Below are 14,274 nucleotides of genomic sequence, written 5' to 3' on the forward strand. Positions count from 1 at the left end.
CATTGTATATATGTACCACATCTTTATCCATTCCTCTGTTGATGGACATTTAGTTTGCTTCCATGTCCTGGCTATTGTAAATAGTGCTGCACTGAACATAGGGGTGCATGTATTTTTTTTGAATTATGTGAAACCAGTTTAAATTTAGACAAATAGCAGAGAATGACCTTAACAGCAAGTCTGGGCATTCAAGTATGGAGGTCTTTCTCTACATAAGGGAAGATAGAGGATGCCTAGTCTTGGAAATTAACGTTATGGTTGAATGCTCCCCCAGAGTGTAATGAGCAGAGAACTAAGAAATACACGCCTGTGCTACATTTGTTACATGCACGGCCTGGCACTTGATGAGTGTTCCATGAATGTAAGTCCCTTTCCCTTTTGCATTTTACAAAATATTTCCACACATCTCATTTTGTTTTCTCTATATATTGAAAAGAAAATCCCAAGGAATAAACTGTTATCATTCTCATTGTACCGGTACGTAAGAATCTTTACATGCTGAAGCTGAAAATGACTAGATGATTCTGCAGTTTGGTGTCTCTAGCCTCAATGTTCTGGGTTTGCACTCTCCCTGTAGGAAATGATCATGTGTTTCTCTGGCCATTGAGTTGTGATAAGAAAGATTTTCCTGCGTGGAGTCCAAACTGAGCATGGATCCCACATAAATAAAGACCCATGACACTTTTTTGGGGGGGTTGGTTTTGTTTGTTTGTTTTTGGACACGCCACACGGCTTGTGGGATCTTAGTTCCCTGACCAGGGATCAAATTCGTGCCCGCTGCAATGGAAGCACAGAGTCCTAACCACTGGACCACCAGGGAATCCCCCCATGACACTTTTTGCCACTGAGCTGAGGACCCTACTGACTGTTAATCCCTTTATCCCAGGTTTGAGTGGGTGACATTTTGTATTACAAAGGTATACATACCAGTGCTTAATTTGAGAGAGTTTCAAAGAAAGTCTCATGGAAAGTCTCAGACATGAGGTGGAGTTTCTAGACCTGACATCATTGTATTAACATAAGTGAAAAAGAGCTTTGAAGACATGAAGAAAGCAAAAGCATGACACGACCATATCTCACAAAAGAGATGGGTCTGCCAACAGCATGAAGAGAAACTGGAAGGAGACAAATTTAACTAGATTTTCAAAGTTCAGATGGTAGGGGATGTTGACCAGGAAGATTATAAATTTTGACTATAACCTATTTAAGAAGCATTTGGTTCTTAAGAAGGGAGAAACTATTTACAAGTAAAACCAACATAATCTTGCCTAAGACATGGTTTTGTGTCTTTACTTCAGGTTCCTTCATTTTGCGAAAAGGAAAGGGTGTTGCAGGAAAGAGAGTGGGGCACGAGAGGATGGCCATGTCCCAGGTCTCAGGTGAGTCCTGAGATGGCCACCAAGTGTGGGTTCTTGGCTTCGTGCAAGAAAGAATTCAAGAATGAGCCACAGTAAAGAGAAAGACGATTCATTCAGGGAGAAACACACTCCACAGACAGAATGTGGGCCATCTCAGAAGGTGAGAAAGGCACCATGATATGGGGTTGTCAGTTTTTATAGGGGTGGGTAATTTCATAGGCTAATGAGTGGGAGGAGTATTCTAGCTATTTGGGGAAAGGAGTGGGGATTTCCAGGAATTGGGCCACCACCCACTTTCGACCTTTTGTGGTTGGCCTTGGAACTGTCATGGTGCCTGTAACTGTTTCATTTAGCTTGTTGATGTGTTACATTGAGCGTATACTGAGGCTCAAGGTCTAGTGGAAGTCTGGGACCTATTTGGCTCTAATCAGTTTATGTCTTGTCCTCAGGCTATGTCTTTCTTTCAAAGGTTGTGCCCTTGCCCCCTTCCTGCCTCAAGGGGAGGAAAGCATAATGACTAAGTAACTCGGGAAGAGTGACCCCCAAAACAGTACAAGCGAATTGTTCTTCCCTTGACTAATGTTTGACAAGAATCCTAGAAACCAGGAAAATTTCCTTACTGTATTAAATTCAGACCCTTAACAATCAGAATAATTAACCTGAGTATCATGAGATGGTTGAGTAAAGCCCCCTAATCTCCTTTATATAATCACCTATAAAAAACAGAATGGCATTTTGGGTAAGCCAGAATACCTGCAACACAAATTTAAATACACCTGTATTAGATCCAGTACCTAATATCATCACTAACATCTATATTCTATTTGTTCATTCAATAAATATTTATGAATTCCCTACCATATGCCAGACACTGAGGATACAGTATTTACAAGACAGATATGATCCCTGACCCCATGGAACTCGCAGTCCCCTGGGGAAAACAGGCATTAAATAAATAATTGCATTTATTTTTACCTTTATAACTTTGTAAAAAATGAACAAATATTTTTTGAATTTTTATGCTGGGTGTAGGAGATACAAAGATAGCTGTCTACAAGGAAGTTTATAGAACCCATAAGATCTGAAAATCCTATTTTAGAATATGGCATGGTGAAGGACTGAACATAAAGACCCTGATCCAATAGTTCTATGTCTAGGACTTGTCCTTATGTGTTAACATGAGATATGGATTTAAAAAAAAGAATTCGCTTGCATTATGGTTTAAGCCTCTTTAAGGCAATGTAACTAGAGGCAACGGTAAACTGATCATACTGCCCTCAGACAACATCAGAGGGACTATTTCTGAGTCATCAGACAAATACAATAAGAACATATCCCTCTCAAGTCCATCTCTTTAAAAATAGACCAGGACAGTCTCAAAGCACATATTCCTCCATTGATGTGTACTTAGAACTTCTAGATTTCTGGTCCCAATTTTGGAACTATATGGTCATTCATTGCACCTATTAGCTGACAATCATTATTTCAAGAAATCCAAACGCCAGAACTGGTAATGGTCCTACTAGGAGTGCAGTGATGTGAGGTAAAATATTTTTATGTAATAATTTTAATCATAAATAACCTAAAAATTCACTCTGGGCTCCTCCAATTAAAAGAAAAGTATAAAACTCAAATAATATTTCCTAAAACATTCCATGGTCTCCCAAATTTGGCAATGTGTATTTAAATAAAATAAAAAATTTTAAACAAATGTTCCATGGAATGCTTTTGTTAAAAATTGGTGGAATCAAGAGAGAAAAGTGATATATGCATAGTGTGCCAATAAACTGGCTTTCTGAAAACAGAAACAAAGATGAAATTCTGATTTGAAGTCTTTGTTGACTTTTTTAGTATGAGTACTCGCACCATGGCCAACTTGAAGCTACCAACCTGAAATCGCAGAACGTACAGTTGTGGAGAGATGTGCACAATCAGCTCAAGAGCCTGGGTAAGCCAGCTCCAGCACCCACTGGCTGTTCCTGAGGGAAAAAATAAATATTAATTTATTTTCTGTCAAAGAGGCCAAAGACTCCATCTTTTCTGAGGTAGTTCCTAGAATATCCAATTTGGGGAATTATACTTAATGTTGGTTCTAATACTTTATAAAACTAAAGATTCCTTTTATAAACCTTTTCAATGCTGCACACTTTGATGTGATTTAGGTTTAAACATAGCAACCAATTTTCCCTAATGAGAAATATAGATAAAGATGTGAATGTTTATTAGTAAGACAGTGACATTAAAAAGATTTGTGCTACTTGGCAGTAAAAGCATTTCTATTCCTTTGGTTGAAGTAAATTTATAGCACTCTCCATGACTCTCCACCAGATGGCAGACATTTCACAGCAACTTTACAAATAAGGCACATCTGCATTTCTGCAAGGCTGAACAATAATTTTTGAAGATGCTAAAGGAAATAACGAGCACATTTGGATAAACAGCAATACATGCAGGAGCACATTTGCAACTTGAATTATACTCTTATTTTTCCCCTCTGTTTGGGGTTCCAGAGGGTATTATCCAACTGATCTTTCCTGATATTTTCATTCACGGAAACCTCTGAACTTGGCTAAAACTGAACTTTTGATCTTTCCCTCGCCTCCAATTCCACTTCTCTTTCAGCCTTTTTTTCCAGCTGCTCTTTCCAGAAACCTGGAAATCATCCTTGATAATTTCACTTTTGTTATCTTCCATATCTAATCTGGCATCAAATTCTACTGATTCTTATCTATCTTATCTATCTATAGCCTCCTAACTCATCTTCTTTCTTCTTTCCTCTACATAACAGAAACAGCATTGTTTTTAATATGTAAATCAGAACATGTTAGTCTCCTCTTTTTTTTTTTTTTTTTTTTTTTTTTTTGCGGTATGAGGACCTCTCTCTGTTGTGGCCTCTCCCGTTGCGGAGCACAGGCTCTGGACACGCAGGCTCAGCAGCCGTGGCTCACGGGCCCAGCCGCTCCGCGGCATGTGGGATCTTCCCGGTCCGGGACACGAACCCGTGTCCCCTGCATCGGCAGGCGGACTCCCAACCACCGCGCCACCAGGGAAACCCGTTATTCTCCTTTTTAAATCCTTCAATGGCTTAAATAATAATTTTTTCTTTAACTATTGACTTATTTTCCTTTGAAGTAATTTACTTTTTACTTATTGTAGTAAAGTCTCAGAATGAACTAGTAAATGTGAGCAGACAAAAGGCAAAGCAATAAACTACAAAATCCCACTACTTGGGATACAGCTACTTGGTTCTGTGGTGTAGTGCAGATGCTCCCAACAGAAAATAAGTTGTTACTTCATTGTCCTCAGGGTCATAATCTACATGCCACAGGAAAATTATCTGCTTGTCTACCTCAGGGAGATGAAAGGCAGATCTTAAGATCCTATTTTGAAGGATATAAAATCTCTTGAGAGAAACTGTGATAGGAAATTTGATATGATGGTTAGATCTGAAGACAATAATATTAAGTGCTTCTGATTAGAAAATGTTGAGATAAATCTGCTTCAGCCCCTTGGGAGGATTCTTCAATGTTTTGGCTATCTACAGCTATGTAACAAACGTGCCTCAACTCAGTAGCATGGAATAATTGTTTATATTTTATTATTATCTCTCATAGTGTTGGGGGCTGACTGGGTCCGGCTAAGCCTAGTCTCCTGGGGTTGCAGTCAGACTGACTGGGGCTGGAGTCATCTTGAGGCTTCCTCATCCACATGCGTGTAGAAGGATGTGGGTTGTTGGCCGGGACCTCAGCAGGGGCTTTTGGCTGGAACATGTATGCATGGCCTTTCTTTGTGGCCTGGGCTTCCTCAAAATAACTGACTGATGTGGGAACATAAAGGTCTAGCCATCTTGGCCCAACCTGGGACAGCTCTGGAGAGTCATTCCAGCTCCAGAGCTCCCTGTGGCATCAGCCAAGGCTATCATCAGGACTGCATCACAATTCGACTTCTCCCTCTGTCCACTCCGGCTTCCTTCCCTTCCCTTCCCTTCCATTACACAGGTGCTAATCCCAAGGTACTCCTTAACGAACATCATGCACACTCACTCAGTCTTCAAGTCAGTTCCTGGGGAACCCAGCTTGCAACAACACCGGGACTGTAAACACAGTAAGGAAGGCTAGCTGGTGAGAGCTAAATGAGCTGTAACCATATGACGGCAGTCAGTGTTGGTGCCAGAACTTCCATCTGGGGACATCGGGAGCAGTATTGTCTTTTGTGTACTTGTGTGTGTTTGAATATATGGGGGGTTGGGGGGAAGGGAATTCACTTTGGGGACTTATTTCGAAGTTGCTTGTCTAAAAGTATACTATAACTTAGATTGTATGTTTATTTGTACGGCTTATCTGGGCAGCTGACGGAGATGTAGGGATGAGAAGAAAAGTCCCTGCATGCACGTACACATCCCCCCACCGCAGCTACTCTTAGGATGACCACCCAAGTTTGGCTGAAAGAGTTGAGACATTCTCCGGAAAGTCTTGTAAAGAGCTGAGGCACTTAGCATTGTTGTTGGTGTTTTGTGGCCGAAGATGAGCAAGAGACTCGTTATGGTGAAGAACCAGAGCCTGCAGTGTCAGGGTTGGTGGAGGGCACAGGAATCAGTGCACTCACTGCTTAAACTAGGATCGTCCGGTAGGAAGATCCACTCGATCGCTTTAAGAAACTTGTTGGAGACTGGGAATCAACCAAAACTCAGAGCTTCAAAACCCATTATCTCCCAAATATTAGCATGGCTTACTCCCTTCATTTTTTTTTTTTTTAGATTTTTGTCAAGTGTCACCTTTTCAAAGAGGCTTCCTTGACCATTCACTCTATTTAAACTAGCACTTCTATCACTCTCTCCCTTTATACTGCTTTTATTTTCCTTTATGTTGCTTATGACCACCTGACATAAATTTATGCACTTTTTATTGACAGTCTTTCTCACTAGAATATAGTCTGTAGAAGGGGAAAGAATTTGTCTATTTTGTTGATTACTGTATACCAAGAACCAGACAATAGCAAGAACTTAATAGGTATTTGTTGATTGAAAGAATAAATGGGCATTTTCTTGAGTAATCAAAATTTTTCCAATTCTCTATCTTCTGGTAGAAATTCCAAACTCCCCCAGAGATGGAAAGCATAGGCAACAGCAACTTTTTACTGAATGTTTCCTAAATGACTCTTATTTCATATTTGCAAACTTAACAAAAGAGAGTACTATGATAAAATAGGTAGAAGAAAATAGATCATTCGGGTAAAAATCAAATATCCATACTCATCCTTGGGTAAATTGAAAAGTGCTTCTTCTCCCCTGGTTCTCTCCTTGGCTCTTTTCATAAAACAAAATAAGGCCATAGCTTCTCAGTGCTTATAAGCTTGAAAACACACTTTTAACTTTTTAGTGGAGATTTTGTCCGACTCAGAATTACATTTAGCATATGAACTTGTTTCTTTCAAATAAATTAGTTGAAATGGAAACATTTCAGTGCTGTCAGTGCTGTCCTGAAAACACCAACTATCACAGACAGGTGCTGATAATGAGCCTGAAATGTATTGATACAGAGTACATTATATTTACAATATAATAGGGTGACTTTACCTGTGAAATATATAAATACAATCACCTGGGATAGAATCATTTTTCAAGAATTTGCCTATGAGTTGGAGAGGCATCCTCCAGAGTCCTGGGAACTGCCCTCTTTCTCCATATTCTGGAAATTTGGGGCTTACATTCTCAATCCATATAAAGATATATTCTTCCTAAACTTGAACACTCTTCCCCTCTCTCATCCTGGGGACCAAAGTAAGCCAATGAGACTTATTCCCTGGAGATTTGGAACTGGGACCGAAGATTTCAACTGTCTTAAATTCTAGGGAGGGAGTTGTTGATGGTGATATTTTCTGCCCCATGGTCTGGAGAACAGAGATAGCCAGTATGCAGGAGCAAAGAAAAATGGAGATCTGAAGGGGAAGCAGAGACCTAGGATGGAGAGCCTCTCCTGATTTCCCAGTGGTGCTTGAGCCCTGGTTCCAGTTGACTATCAGGGTCCTGCTACATCTCTGCCCTTGGGTTCTGTGAGACAATTTAATTCCTCACAGCAAGTTCCTTTCTTCCCCCTTTGTGTAGCTTAGTTGGCTATCAGTTGCCACCAAAGATTCTAACAAACATGCTTTTTAAAAGTAAGTTTTAGGCCTTGCCATTTTCTCTCTAACTGCCCCTGATTTTTCAGAAAAACAAAGAGGAAAAGAGTTTCTTTCTTCTCTTACAGAGAAGCAGACACTGTTCAATAACATGAAGGTTAGGGTTAGGGTTTCTGTTTGTATGTTTGTTTGTTTGGCCACTACATGTGGCTTGCGGAATCTTAGTTTCCTGACTAAGGATTGAACCTGCGTCCTCAGCAGTGAAAGCATGGAGTTCTAACCACTGGACCACCGGGGAATTCCCAAGGTATTTCTGATAAAGGGTTGAATCTAGGATGTTCACAAAAGTACCAGTCTTACTTTCCTGTTCAGTCTGGAGACACCTGTAAAAATATATAAACTTGTGCTGTTTTCTGTTATTATAAAACTGGCTTTGCAAAATACTTATACAAAGGAATCTTTTAAAGACAGCCAGACTTGAGGAGAAATTGCTGCTGTGTCCTTTGAAAAGTTCCCTATGACCTTCACCAGCCTGCAGTTCTAATTGGTTATCTTAATAATTTGCTCTAGTAATTATTTATTTATTTATTTTTGCGGTACGAGGGCCTCTCACTGCTGTGGCCTCTCCCGTTGCAGAGCACAGGCTCCAGATGCGCAGGCCCAGCGGCCATGGCTCACGGGCCCAGACGCTCCGCGGCATGTGGGATCTTCCCGGACCGGGGCACGAACCCGTGCCCCCGACATCGGCAGGCAGACTCTCAACCACTGCACCACCAGAGAAGCCCCCTAGTAATTATTTTAAAACTGACATCTCTACTTTTTAAAAGGTAACTAAGTATTTATGACGTTTCTTTGTTAAGCCAGGAGAAGAGTTTTGGAATGTCCTTTTTTCTCCCTTTGTGCACAAATGAATAGCACACCTCTGACTTTTCTCACTCAAACAAATAGGTGAGAGCTTTTGTCTCATTAACTGGGACTAGTCAAGGTTGCAACTACTTCCTATTTTAAACCCATTCTTATCACTAACATCCAGTTTATTTTAATACTGGGGAAAATATTTGAGTCCCATGGGTCTTTATTTCCTATTATTTCCCAAACAATATTAAAAGATGAGGGTTTTCATTTCTGTAATGTAAACTTACTGCTTATCAGGATCCTAGGGGCTGAGCCTGAGTGCTACTTGAAGAAAAAATAATTTGGTATTTGAGGTCTCTTAGGGAAGCAGAAAACGCTCTGTAGAATCATTTTGTGAGGAAAACAAACCAACTTTTTGTTGCATGTCCAAATAATATTTATCTTATCTGGTGTGCTTGAGTGGTGTCTCCCAGATTTTAGAGATCTGCTTGGTTCCAGGGTTGTTTGATACATAGCCCAGGTCTGAGCAACACAAAGTGAGAAAGGGGACTAACAAGTTGCTGGTGAATTGGAACCTTGTATCTTTGATGAAATTAGGCCAGGGTATCCCTTAAACTAAAGATGCCTAGGATTTCCTCAAATGTTTGTTTTTTTTGCCATGTTTGTGCAAAAAAATGGGCTTTGCTTTCTCTCTTCTTCATTACTCTTGGTCCATACTGAGTCACCTGCCTATCACATTTCTGCCAGGCAATTAAAGCACAAGAGATTGTAATATATGTGGGGAAATCTTGGTTTACACATTATATACACAAAGGTAATCTGATTCACAAGCTCTAATTTCTTCATTGTCTTCCAATCCATATAGAGAACTCTCTTCACTTTTCCTGATTTCTTAGGAAGTGAGATTTCTTTCCTTCATTGTTTTTCTAAGTTAACTTTTGGGTTCAGAATGAAGTTATTTTACGGCAGCTTGTAACCTCCTATATATTTATATTCTTTTAGTCTCTCACTCATTGAAGCTTCTCATAACCAGTCCCTCATTTGCCCGGGCATGCAGGCTCTGGACAATTCCCTTGATTTTTTCCTTTATAAAAACAAGTTTCCATTTGTTGGATTCTCAAGGCCACGTTGCTAGTAGATGAGAAAGCCAGAATTCAAAACCAGGCTGTCTCTTTCTTGAGCCTGGAATCAGTCAGTGTAGCATATTTACTGAAGAATGGACATGGGATGGGGATGAAGCATAGGACTGAGGATAGGAGAGAGGTTCCAGTACCCTTGTTCCAAACACCAGTCCAAGGCTCCTCATGGAGTGGGTAGGGTACCATAGGCATATCAATTCCAAATCGCTATACTTTCTTCTTGTACACATTTAGGTCCTCATGAAAATAGAATTTTTAGGTAACCTATTTTTCCAAAGTTCCAAAAGTAAGGCATGCAGATTGATACCCACCTCCCAACCCGGCAAACACACTCAAGAACATGTGTGTGCGTGTGCGCGCGCACACACACACACACACACACACACACACGTCAATTCTCTATATGTAATTAGCACTTTAAAAACTTCCAATGTGCAAACTTCTGTCATTGTCAGTTCTTTCCCTCCCAGGTCTTCCCAGTTCCTGCTTATTTCTTCCAGTAATACTTACATACCTGTTTCAGTTACAATTGCTCTGTAAAAAACCACACCAACTTAGTGGGGTAAAACAACAATCATTTTATTATTTCTTAAGGTTTCTGTGAGTCAGCCTGAAGGACTCTCATGCTAGTGACATCAGACAGTGACTGAAGCTGTAGCAGCAGATCGGGGCAGGGAGCAAGGTGGACTGAAGCACCTAGGAGCTGGATGGTCATCTCTCCTTCTTCAAGTAGTTTCAGGGCAGTGGCTGCCACAAGTAAGTGCTCAGTAAATGGTAGCTCTGAAAATTATTAGCTCCATGGAAAAAACCAAAGTGGTTTTTAAAAAATATTTATTTATTTACTTATTTGGTTACATTGGGTCTTAGTTGTGGCATGCGGGATCTTTTGTTGTGGCGCACAGGCTTAGTTGCCCCGCGGCATGTGGGACCTTAGCTCCCTGACAAGGGATTGAACCTGCATCCCCTGCATTGGAAGGCAGATTCTCAACCACTGGACCACCAGGGAAGTCCCCCCAAAGTGTCTGAAGATGGGATTTTTTTCTATCTCCACAGAAAATAATTGGGTAAATGTTACCCAGCTTGTGAACTTTTGTTTTTGTCGTTATTAATTAGCATTCATATAACTTAATGCTCTTAAATGGCCTGACAATAATTTATTTGTAAGTTTAATACCACTCCTGACAGAAGGTAGGTGCTACAACAATGCAGAAATAAGGAGAGCATAATTAAAAGAGCATATTAAAGATACAAGTAATTTGAATTACTCAAATTATGAATCTGAACACTGAACTAAAACCATGGGCTGATGGTGGAGGGAGATATTCTTCTTCCAGCCTTACTGGCTACCGTGACATTCCCTCACCTGTTGTACATGGATATCCCTTCAGAGAAGGCCTGGAATTGCTTCGTTTCCACCTAAGAATTTTACAATATTCATCTAGTGTCTTCAAATCTTTACAAGGTATTACATGCTGTCTCAAAGATTTATAAGTGCTGTTGACTGAATGTTTGTGTTCCCTCCAAAATCCATATGTTGAAGCCCTAATCCCCAATGTGATGGCATTGGAGATGGGGCCTTTGGGAGGTAATTAGGTTTAGATGAGGTAATGAGGTGGGATTCTCATGATGGGATTAGTGCCCTTATACGAAGAGGTCAGAGAGTTACTAGCCTCCCCATATGAGGATACAACAAGAAGGCAACCATCTGAAAATCAAGAAGAGGGACCTTTCTAGATACCAAATCTGCCAGCACCTTGATCTTGAACTTCCCAGCCTCTAGAACTGTGAAAAATAAATGTCTGTTGTTTAAGCCACCTAGTCTATGGTATTTTAACTGCCCAAATTGACTAAGACAATAAGGAAATTAAATATTTAGATTTAGAAATGCATTTTCCCATAGAAAACTTGATTTAAATAATAATTCACTTCTGAGGGGAGGCCACTAACTGAATTCATAATGTAGTTGAAATAGCAAATATTTTTAAATGAAAAGGCAGTGTTTTAAAAACTGTTGGAATATTGTTTTTCAACAAAACAGGAAAAATAGGCATTAGTCTGTGGCTCAGGAGCCCTGGGTTCAGTCTTCTTCTCTCTACTGTCTGGCTATGTGAATCTAACCAGGTCATTTTACCTCTCCAGCCCTCAATTTCTTCATTTTGTAAAATTAAAGAGTAAAGGAGGTTGCAATAAAAGCATACTTTAAAAAATGTTCTTCCCATTCCTATACCCTCTAAAAGGAACTGAAAGAAGCTAGTTAGAGAGGGAGACTCTATCTACACTGAGACTAAGAAAGACCCTAACCTCATATACAAACTGTAAAGAACTTTATCCACAAAGAGCATCACTAGAAGTAAGCTAGCCGAGAAGCCAGGTTCTGTTGCTCCTGGACAAATGCAAACTATGGAGATGAGACTGAGGCACCTCTAATCCTACCCAGTTTAGGGGAATGAGGGCTTCAAAGGATGAGTGGGGTTCAGAAAAGATAGCAGACTTCCTGCTTTGAGTCATTCCCTGCTAAAAGTCTCCAGGAGGTAATGGCATGTCCAGAAATTCTATTTAGGGTAAATTAGAGGCTGCAGACTGGTTAGAAGAGAAACCGTAAAGCTGATTTTGCAAAGCACTGTATATCAGTCAGACTGAGGGAATGTCAAAGGTCAACATCAAAGAATTGGGGAGGGGGACACCGATGAAATTGTGGGACCAGGGTACTTCAGCTCTGCCATTGCCAAAAATAATGAGACAGGAGGAGGAAAGCTTGAATAAAGGAGAAATTTATTATTATTTTTTCTTCTTAGAAACTACTTGGAGGGTAGTAGAGGGAAAACATTGAAGACCCAAGCTCAGAGCAACTGACAGCTGTGCCATCCTTTCTGTCTCACTTGGTGTCCTTAGGGAATTAGGATCACGGAAGTCTCAAAGTTAACCTATCTTGTAGTTTATTCTTGTCTAATGACTGGACGGAGAGTTTTGCAGGTTTTGACAGGGCTCAACAAAATAATTCTTACTGGTAAAGGCAAAGAGTAAAATCAGAGTTCCAGCCCCATCAGGGTTACCACTTTGGCAACTGGTATGAGCAATAGCACAGCTGTTACTCTCTTTGTGTGCAGTGGATGGATGCGTGTGAGACCTCTGGACACCCAGCTGAAACTTTGGTTACTCTGACGAAACCACAGCTCTGACTGAAAAGAAAGATGAAGACCCACTAGAGCTAACCAATGAGAATGTAACCTACTCTGGGAGGTCTACATGAACATCCTTGAGGCCCCAGGTCCACCTGGAGAGTCATCTTGAGCTTTGAGCAGAAAACCAACACCTCTGACAAGAAATTGAAGCTGATTAAGAACTATCGGGAAAAAGTAGAGTCTGAACTGAGATCCATCTGCACCACTGACCTGAGATTGTTGGAGAAGTACATAATAGCCAGTGCAGCTAATCCAGAAAGTAGTCTTTTATCTGAAAATGGAGACGACTTCCAGTACCTCTCTTGCTTAAGTTGATGATCAAAAACAAACTATAGACAATTCCCAAGGAGCTTACCAAAAGGTATTAGATATAAACATGAAAGAGATGCAATCTACACGCCCAATCCACCTTGGACTGGCTCTGAGCTTTTCTATACTTTACTCTGAGATCCTAAATAACCCAGAGCTTGCCTACACACTGGCTAAAACGACTTTTGATGAAGCCATCATAGAACTTGATGCACTGACTGAAGACTCATACAGAAATATCCTTATCATGCAGTAGCTGAGAGACAACCTAACACTATGGACATCAGACAATGCAGGAGAAGAGAGTGACGTCAGAAGACGCAGAAAGCTAAATGTATACAGAGTGTCATCATTTTTTCCTTCAAGAAAACTTTTTACCCATCTCCATTCCTCATTCCACGTGGATTCTCTGTAGCAAAGAAACCCATTCAGTGTATAGAATCAAAGGTTTGAAATTTTACAATGTATGGACAACATTTCTTAGAGTAAGTGTTTTACTTACATAGATCAATCTCATAACCGTCTCTTCCTCAGATGTAAATGACAGCTTTAAGTGTTATATAGAATAAAATGGACATTTTAAAACTAGGAAGGGACTTTCCTGGTGGTCCAGTGGCTGAGACTCTGCACTCTCAATGCAGGGGGCCTGGGTTTGATCCCTGGTCAGGGAACTAGATCCCACAAGCCACAACTAAGACCCAGTGCAGGCAAATAAATTTTTTTTTAAAATTGGAAAAAATGGAATGTAGGACAGAATTCCACTGACATAGGACTCCTAGAAGGAGAATAAGATTATAGGGAAGGTACTGAGTCAGAGGGTTCCCTCTGCTGGTCAACAGGTGGCAATAGAGTAGCTTGGATGCCAACTGAAACAAAAGGCAGAAATAAATATTCAGAATAAAGGCAGTCTTTGGGAGAATGTATGGGGAAAGAGTGTGACTGGTTGTTTATATCTGAATACGTCTTATCTCTCTAAACTGTTCATTGCTTGAAGTACAACTAAAAGTTGTACTGAACCTTTTTGTGCCTTGGTTTCCTCCCTGTAAAATGGATATAAAAGTGATGCCTGAGAAGGCAGAGAGCAGAAGCAAGAAGAACTACAGTCCTGCAGCCTGTGGAACAGAAACCACATTCACAGAAAGATAGACAAGATGAAAAGGCAGAGGGATAAGTACCAGATGAAGGAACAAGATAAAACCAAAGAAAAACAACTAAAAGAAGTGGAGATAGGCAACCTTCCAGAAAAAGAATTCAGAATAATGATAGTGAAGATGATCCAGGACCTCGGGAAAAGAATGGAGGCAAAGATCGAGA

The 14,274-nt window shown here is 40.4% G+C and overlaps 1 pseudogene across 1 annotated transcript in view; it reads left to right on the forward strand.

Moving 5' to 3' along the window:
• Window positions 1-325: 325 nt before the first annotated feature.
• The window catches only part of LOC309968949, a 54,020-nt pseudogene continuing 40,071 nt past the window's right edge, over window positions 326-14,274 (forward strand). Inside the window, exons 1-4 of the transcript in view lie at window positions 326-361; window positions 1,299-1,379; window positions 3,210-3,306; window positions 12,731-13,407. The product of the transcript in view is annotated as an uncharacterized misc_RNA (transcript). The remainder of the gene's footprint in view (window positions 362-1,298; window positions 1,380-3,209; window positions 3,307-12,730; window positions 13,408-14,274) is intronic.

Source organism: Leucopleurus acutus (assembly GCF_964270905.1).
Source record: "Leucopleurus acutus genome assembly, chromosome: 11".
Taxonomy (NCBI): domain Eukaryota; kingdom Metazoa; phylum Chordata; class Mammalia; order Artiodactyla; family Delphinidae; genus Leucopleurus; species Leucopleurus acutus.